The sequence below is a fragment of the Rhodnius prolixus genome, unplaced genomic scaffold, assembly GCF_049639745.1.
Source record: "Rhodnius prolixus isolate KJV_2025 unplaced genomic scaffold, Rpr scaffold_5, whole genome shotgun sequence".
In the NCBI taxonomy this organism is placed as follows: domain Eukaryota; kingdom Metazoa; phylum Arthropoda; class Insecta; order Hemiptera; family Reduviidae; genus Rhodnius; species Rhodnius prolixus.
Window position 1 is genome coordinate 350,720 of NW_027411624.1, and position 7,727 is coordinate 358,446.

Genomic DNA, 7,727 nt, shown 5'->3' on the forward strand with positions numbered 1-7,727 from the left:
TAGTTATTTTGTGCACAGATCTATAAATGTACAATATATAAAGGGTTAAAACTTTTTTGGGTCATGAAATTCTGTAAAATTATGGACGTTCTAAATTTCCCACTTTGAACCACGTATTCGTATGAAATTTTGTTCTGTTGTACACTTTGTTTTTCTCAATTATAAACTATAGATATTTTGTGCACAGATCTATAAATGTACAAGATATAAAGGGATGATAATTTTTTGTGTCATGAAATTCTGTAAAATTATAAACGTTCTATATCTCCCATTGTGTTCCACGTATTCGTATGAAATATTGTTCTCTTGTACACTTTGTTTTTCTCAATTATAAACTATAGTTATTTTGTGCACAGATCTATAATTGTACAAGATATAAAGGGTTGAAAATTTTTTGGATCATGAAATTCTGTAAAATTATGGACGTTCTATATCTCCCACTGTGAACCACGTATTCGTATGAAATTTTGTTCTCTTGTACACTTTGTTTTTCTCAATTGGAAACTATAGTTATTTTGTGCACAGATCTATAAATGTACAAAATATAAAGGGTTAAAAATTTTTTGGGTCATGAAATTCTGTAAAATTATAGCCGTTCTGTATCTCTCACTGTAAACTACGTATTGGTATGGAATTTTTTTCTCTTATACACTTTGTTTTTCTCAATTATAAACTTTAGTTATTTTGTGCACAGATCTATAAATGTACAAGATATAAAGGGTTACAAATTTTTTGGGTCATGAAATACTGTAAAAATATCGCTATTCTGTATCTCCCACTGTAAACCACGTATTGGTATGGAATTTTTTTCACTCATACACATTGCCATTCTCAATTATAAACTATAGTTATTTGGTGCACAGATCTATAAATGTACAAGATATAAAGGGTTAAAAAATTTTTGGGTCATGAAATTCTGTAAAATTTTGGCCGTTCTATATCTGCCACTGTGAACCACGTATTTGTATGGAATTTTGTTCTCTTGTACACTTTGTTTTTCTAAATTATAAACTATAGATATTTTGGGCACAGATCTATAAATGTACAAGATATAAAGGGATGATAATTTTTTAGGTTATGAAATTCTCTAAAATTATGGACGTTCTATATCTCCCATTGTGTACCACGTATTCGTATGAAATTTTTTTCTCTTATACACTTTGTTTTTCTCAATTATAAACTATAGTTATTTTTTGCCCAGATCTATAAATGTACAATATATAAAGGGTTAAAAATTTTTTGGGTCATAAAATTCTGTAAAATTATAGCCGTTCTGTATCTCCCACTGTAAACCACGTATTGGTATGGAATTTTTTTCTCTTATACACTTTGTTTTTCTTAATTATAAACTATAGTTATTTTGTGCACAGATCTATAATTGTACAAGATATAAAGGGTTAAAAATTGTTTGGGTCATGAAATTCTGTAAAATTTTGGCCGTTCTATATCTGCCACTGTGAACCACGTATTTGTATGAAATTTTGTTCTCTTGTACACTTTGTTTTTCTCAATTATAAACTATAGTTTTTTTGTGCATAGATTTAAAAATGTAGAAGATATAAAGGGTTAAATAATTTTTGGGTCATGAAATTCTGTAAAATTATTGTCGTTCTATATCTCCCACTGTGAACCACGTATTGATATGGAATTTTATTCTCTGATACACTTTGTTTTTCTCAATTATAAACTATAGATATTTTGTGCACAGATCTATAAATGTAGGAGATACAAAGGGTTAAAAATTTTTTGGGTTATGAAATTCTGTAAAAGTATAGCCGTTCTGTATCTCACACTGTAAACCACGTATTGGTATTTAATTATTTTCTCCTATACACTTGGTTTTTCTCAATTATAAACTATAGTTATTTTGTGCACAGATCTATAATTTTAGAAGATATAAAGCCGTGGTTTTTAACCGGTGTTCCGCGAATATGGTCCAAGTGTTCCGCGAAATTTCAATTTTAAATGTATTGAAATTTAGAAACTTAGGAAAGATAGGAAAACAAAAAATTGTTTTTTTTTTTAATTTGAATTTAATTTTAATTGTTTGCTAAATACGGAATTTCAAATTATTTAATGTTAGTGTTCCGCGTCTATGAAAAGCTTAAGAACCACTGCCCTAGACGTATATAGGACCACCTTACATTCACAAGACTTATACAGTTCCTACTTAGTGTTATATTTAACCATGTTTACGACTCACAGGACTTACGAGTATATAGGACCACCTTACAATCACATTTCACCATGTTTACTACTCACTAGACTTAGATAGGACCACCTTACAATCACATTTAACCATGTTGGCGACTCACCAATCTTACATAGGACCACTTTACACTCACATTTAACCATGTTGGCGACTCACTAGACTTATATAGGGCTACCTTACACTCACATTTAACCATGTTTACCACTTACTAGACTTAGATAGGTCCACCTTACACTCACATTTAACTATGTTGGCGACTCACAAGACTTATATAGGACCACCTTACAATCACATTTAAACATGTTGGCGACTCAATAGACATAGATAGGACCACCTTACACTCACATTTAACCATGTTGGCGACTCATTAGACTTAGATAGGACCACCTTACACTCACATTCAACTATGTTGGTGACTCACTAGACTTAGATAGGACCACCTTACACTCACATTTAACCATATTGGCGACTCTATAGACATAGATAGGACCATCTTACACTCACATAACCATGTTGGCGACACATTAGACTTAAATAGGGCTACCTTACAAGCACATTTAACCATGTTTACCACTTACTAGACTTAGATGGGACCACCTTATGCTCACATTTAACCATCTTTACCACTGACTAGACTTATATATGGTCTACCGGAAAGTTCTGCCCGTTTTTGGAATAAAACAAAATACAAATTTTTCTTACCGTCAATAAACGTTTATAAATAATATAATTGCCATTATTATTAATGATATCTCGCCAGCGTGAGCGCAATTTATGTATTTCAATTTTGAAAAAGGTTTTATTTTTTGATGCGAAAAATTAAACCAGTGCTTGTTTGATATCTACTTCATTTTCAAATGTTTCGCCCTTCAACAAATTTTGTAAGGGCAAAAACAAGTGATAGTCGGAGGGTACTAATTTCGGGGAACATGGCGGATGCGATAGAATTTTCCAGCATTTTTCTGCAATTTTTAGACGAGTCCCTAAAGCAGCATTTGGCCTGGCATTATCATGATGCAGGATGACGTTCTTCCTATTGAACATCGCCGGCCTCTTTTCTTGGACTGCTGTCTTAAATTATGCATTTGCTAACAATACTTCTCCGAATTGAGCTTTTCGTTCGGTTTTAAAAGCTCATAATGTGTTGGTCCTCGAATGTCCCACCTTATACACAACATTCTCTTATTCAGAGTTATATTAGGTTTAGAGGTGGAAGGGCTAGGTTTTCCGGGTTCACAATATGCCCTTTTCCTTACGATGTTTTCGTAGGTAATCTATATTTCATCCGCAGTTATCATCCGGTTCAAGAAGAGTTCGATTTTGACCTCGAACTACGGATTTAACCCCAATAGACTATTTTCGGAGGGGATATCTAAAAAATCAAGTGTACAGTAACCTTAATACCTTGGCTTCAGTCGAAGATCTGGAACATCGAATAACTCTAGCCTGCCTAGATCTTGTTTGTTCCATTTGAAAGAAAACTTAGATGCTGTATCTGGGGAAATTGGTGTTCAAAAAGTGGGTCAAATACTGAAAAAAAAATAGATTTGATTAAATACGTGTTTTCTATTTTTTTGAAATTTCCCGCCATTTAAAAAAAAAAGTGGGTGGAGCACATAACTCTGTTCACCCTGTTCATAAGTCTATTGAGTTGCCAATATGGTTAAATGTAAGTGTAAGGTGGTCCTATCTAAGTCTAGTGAGTCGCCAACTATGTTAAATGTGAGTGTAAGGTGGTCCTATCTAAGTCTAGTGAGTGGTAAACATGGTGAAATGTGAGAGTAAGGTGGTCCTATCTAAGTCTAGTGAGTCGCCAACATAGTTAAATGTGAGTGTAAGGTGGTCCTATCTAAGTCTAGTGAGTGGTAAACATAGTTAAATGTGAGTGTAAGGTGGTCCTATCTAAGTCTAGTGAGTGGTAAACATGGTTAAATGTGAGTGTAAGGTGGTCCTATCTAAGTCTAGTGAGTGGTAAACATGGTTAAATGTGAGTGTAAGGTGGTCCTATCTAAGTCTAATGAGTGGTAAACATGGTTAAATGTGAGAGTAAGGTGGTCCTGTATAAGTCTAGAGAGTGGTAAACATAGTTAAATGTGAGTGTAAGGTGGTCCTATCTAAGTCTAGTGAGTGGTAAACATGGTTAAATGTGAGTGTAAGGTGGTCCTATCTAAGTCTAGTGAGTGGTAAACATGGTTAAATGTGAGTGTAAGGTGGTCCTATCTAAGTCTAGTGAGTGGTAAACATGGTTAAATGTGAGTGTAAGGTGGTCCTATCTGAGTCTAATGAGTGGTAAACATGGTTAAATGTGAGTGTAAGGTGGTCCTATCTAAGTCTAATGAGTGGTAAACATAGTTAAATGTGAGTGTAAGGTGGTCCTATGTAAGTCTTGAGAGTCACCAACATAGTACAGGTGAGACACCAGACTGGTAGAATGAAGGTGCCAAGTTTGGGAAAGGTGATAATATTGATAGAGAAGGGGCACCAGCTAGGCGGAATAAAGATGCATTGGTCCGATTCTGGTTTAACCATTGGCAATGTTTGGTTTTAAAAATTTAATCTCTCATATTTTGATTAAATTAAAAAATTTAATCGTCCAAAGTGATTAAAACTAAATTTGGAATTTAATTCAATCAATTAAAATTATGATTATTTAATTTTAATTTTAATCTTAATTTTTAGTTATGATTAAAAATTTTAATTGATTAAATTCCGATTAAATTAAAAGTGAATTTAATTTTAATCAACTAATTTTGGCCGATTAAATTTTTTAATTTTAATCATGATTAAAATTAAATTTCGGTTTAATTCAATTGTTTTTTAATTGATTAAATTTTTGCCCAACTCTGATTTTAAACTACAATCGTGCAAAGAATCCTGAGGTTGGGGAAATTGCCAAATTTTCGATATTTTTAGTAAACAAAGGGGCGCCTAAACGAGGGAACCAGATATTATGAATGAAATATTCCATTAAAAATTTGATGTAGCGGTCACGACCCTTCCATACTTAAGGAGAGGAGTTAGCCCAAATCTTTAACGCTAAAATTATCATCAAGATATTAAAGATACTTATCTCTGTTTTGACCAAATCCTTCGTAAAAAAAAAAAAAAATGTATTTTCCGAAATTTTAATAGCAAATTTAATTTAAATAATTTAAAGACAATATTCTATAACTACTTCATTTAAATAATTTTACTGCATTAAATTTTCATTAATATCTTTTAGAATTTATTTAATCATATGCTGGCCGTTTTTATTTTATTTAATTTGATTATTATTCCAGGAATCTAACTATTAATTCATTAATTAGAATGAAGTCCAATTATAATTTCTTATGACAGTGTGAATAAGATATTGACAGATGTGAGAAACTAATCATTCTTAATACGACTGATCTAAATACGGAGTTTAGTGAAAATCGTAGCGGACTGGAAAATAATTTCCAAAAAGGAAAAATCCATTCAGAAAAGTGGTGCTTCCGGTTTATTTTCATCATTGTCACAATGTTACCAACACATTCACTCCCCTTTATAAGATAGCCCTTTAGAGGAGGCTTACTCAAACCTTTTCCCTTAATTTAAAATAGTTATAGACCACCATTAGTAAAATGTATGTACGTAAAGATAAATCATTGTAATAGTTTTCGAGAAAATATCACTCAGCCAAAAGGTACTTCCGTTTGGGAAATTTTTATCGCCTCATCGTCGGGTGCCTTGAGAAACAGAATTAAACAAAACTTACGATTGTAAGAGTAAGTAACCGCCATTGTTATACATTATCTACTTTGCACAAGTCACTCCTTCAGCCTCAGGTGTGTTCATCGCTAGATTTATGAGGGGCATCAGTAACTTATAGTTTTGCTGAAGCATTTAAAGACAATCAAAGACGTTGAAAGCGAATAAATTAGAGTGAATGCTATTAATGTTTGTATTCACTAAAAAGTGGCCACAAAAACTAACAAATAATTTGGGACATGCTATTACTTAGAGCTCATGGAAGGCACAGTGTCATTCTTACGGACCACCCACGCTCTCGAACTCTAATATTAATTTTGTCCCATAATTTGGTTCCATTGCCTCATGCACTCCACTTCATTACTGCGTCTCGTATTCATCATACTGCCGCTGTAATTCTTAAGGCTGCTATCTGCCTGCTACAAATTTTCACTTTTTTCGTTTGAGTGGGCAGTACGTTTTATAAGAAGAGATTACTTCTGAGTGAGAACTCAAAGATTTGATCGTCTCAACTTTCCGAAATTGAGTTTCCGGAAACGTTAGTCCAAACGAGCAGTTTTTAGAAAAATGGTAATTATTGTGACATACTAGAACCATAATCACACATAAGTGTGCAAATAAAATTTTGTCCTTTTGTGATAACTTTTTGGATAGCCACAAAATATGTTTACAACGACGTTTAACTTAACAAAGTTAGGCTGGGCCTAGGCGGTTGGAAAGAATAATCTAAAGTAGGAAATTGCTGGTTTCTTGCCAAACTAGATAAGAGTGAGACAATAGAACAAAATTGAAGTCCAATACCGAAAAAATCTCCACAAGATTGTGTTTCCTTTCAAAAGATTGGACCTCACACAGAGATTTCCCTTATTTCTTACTTGATTAAATTTATCTACAATTTTTTTACTTATAATATAGACCACCTCATTGAAGTTATATTTTGTAGGAGATTGTCTGGCTCCCCTCTGCACTACCACTGAAGGTAATATTACTTGCTAGGAAAAGCAAGTATGGTGAACATTCTTTAAATCGTTTAAAGTAATCGCTTTGACCTTCGGAGTTCTACTTTTGATTAGGAATCCCTGAACGCCTTCGAATTATTTCCCTCGCTTCAGTGTGCGTGTAGATAGAGAAATATGTAAAACCCACTCAGCAGGAGGTCTTCCAGGGATGTTTGAACGATAATTTCTTTCTGTATCACAAACCTAAAGAGCGAAGTCGTGAGTTAAATTAACGAATTTAACCTATTTCTGAGTCCATTAAATGAATGAGGTCTTCAAAAGAAGCTATTATATGGTCCTAACAATTTTTAAATATTTCAGAGGTATTTGTTCGTTAATTCTTATGGTGTAGTTGGTGTTAAGTTCTGATCTGCGGCAACAAGCTTGCATCATTGCTCGCAGAGAAGTCTGGCCTAAAGCTTCTCCAGAACACTCTCATGCCTAATGCCAGACCTGCAGTGCAATAAGTAAATTATATCTCCTTAACAAAAACTTACAGTTTAAAATGTTAAGTATAAGGGTTGATTAAACGCCAAAAGGTACACAAATCAGCAGTACCCAACATTTCATTAATACTGCATTGATATTATTTAAGTAATTTTACTGCATAAATTTTCATCAATATTTTTTAGAATTTATTAGATGTCACAGACCCTTATGCTGGCCATTTTCGTCTACAAAATATATGTTCAAGTAGCACTGTAGATTGACTGTAATATCTAGTTATCTATAATAATCAAACTGTTAATTACTAGTTAAAAAGAAAAACGTTATAAAAAAAAAAT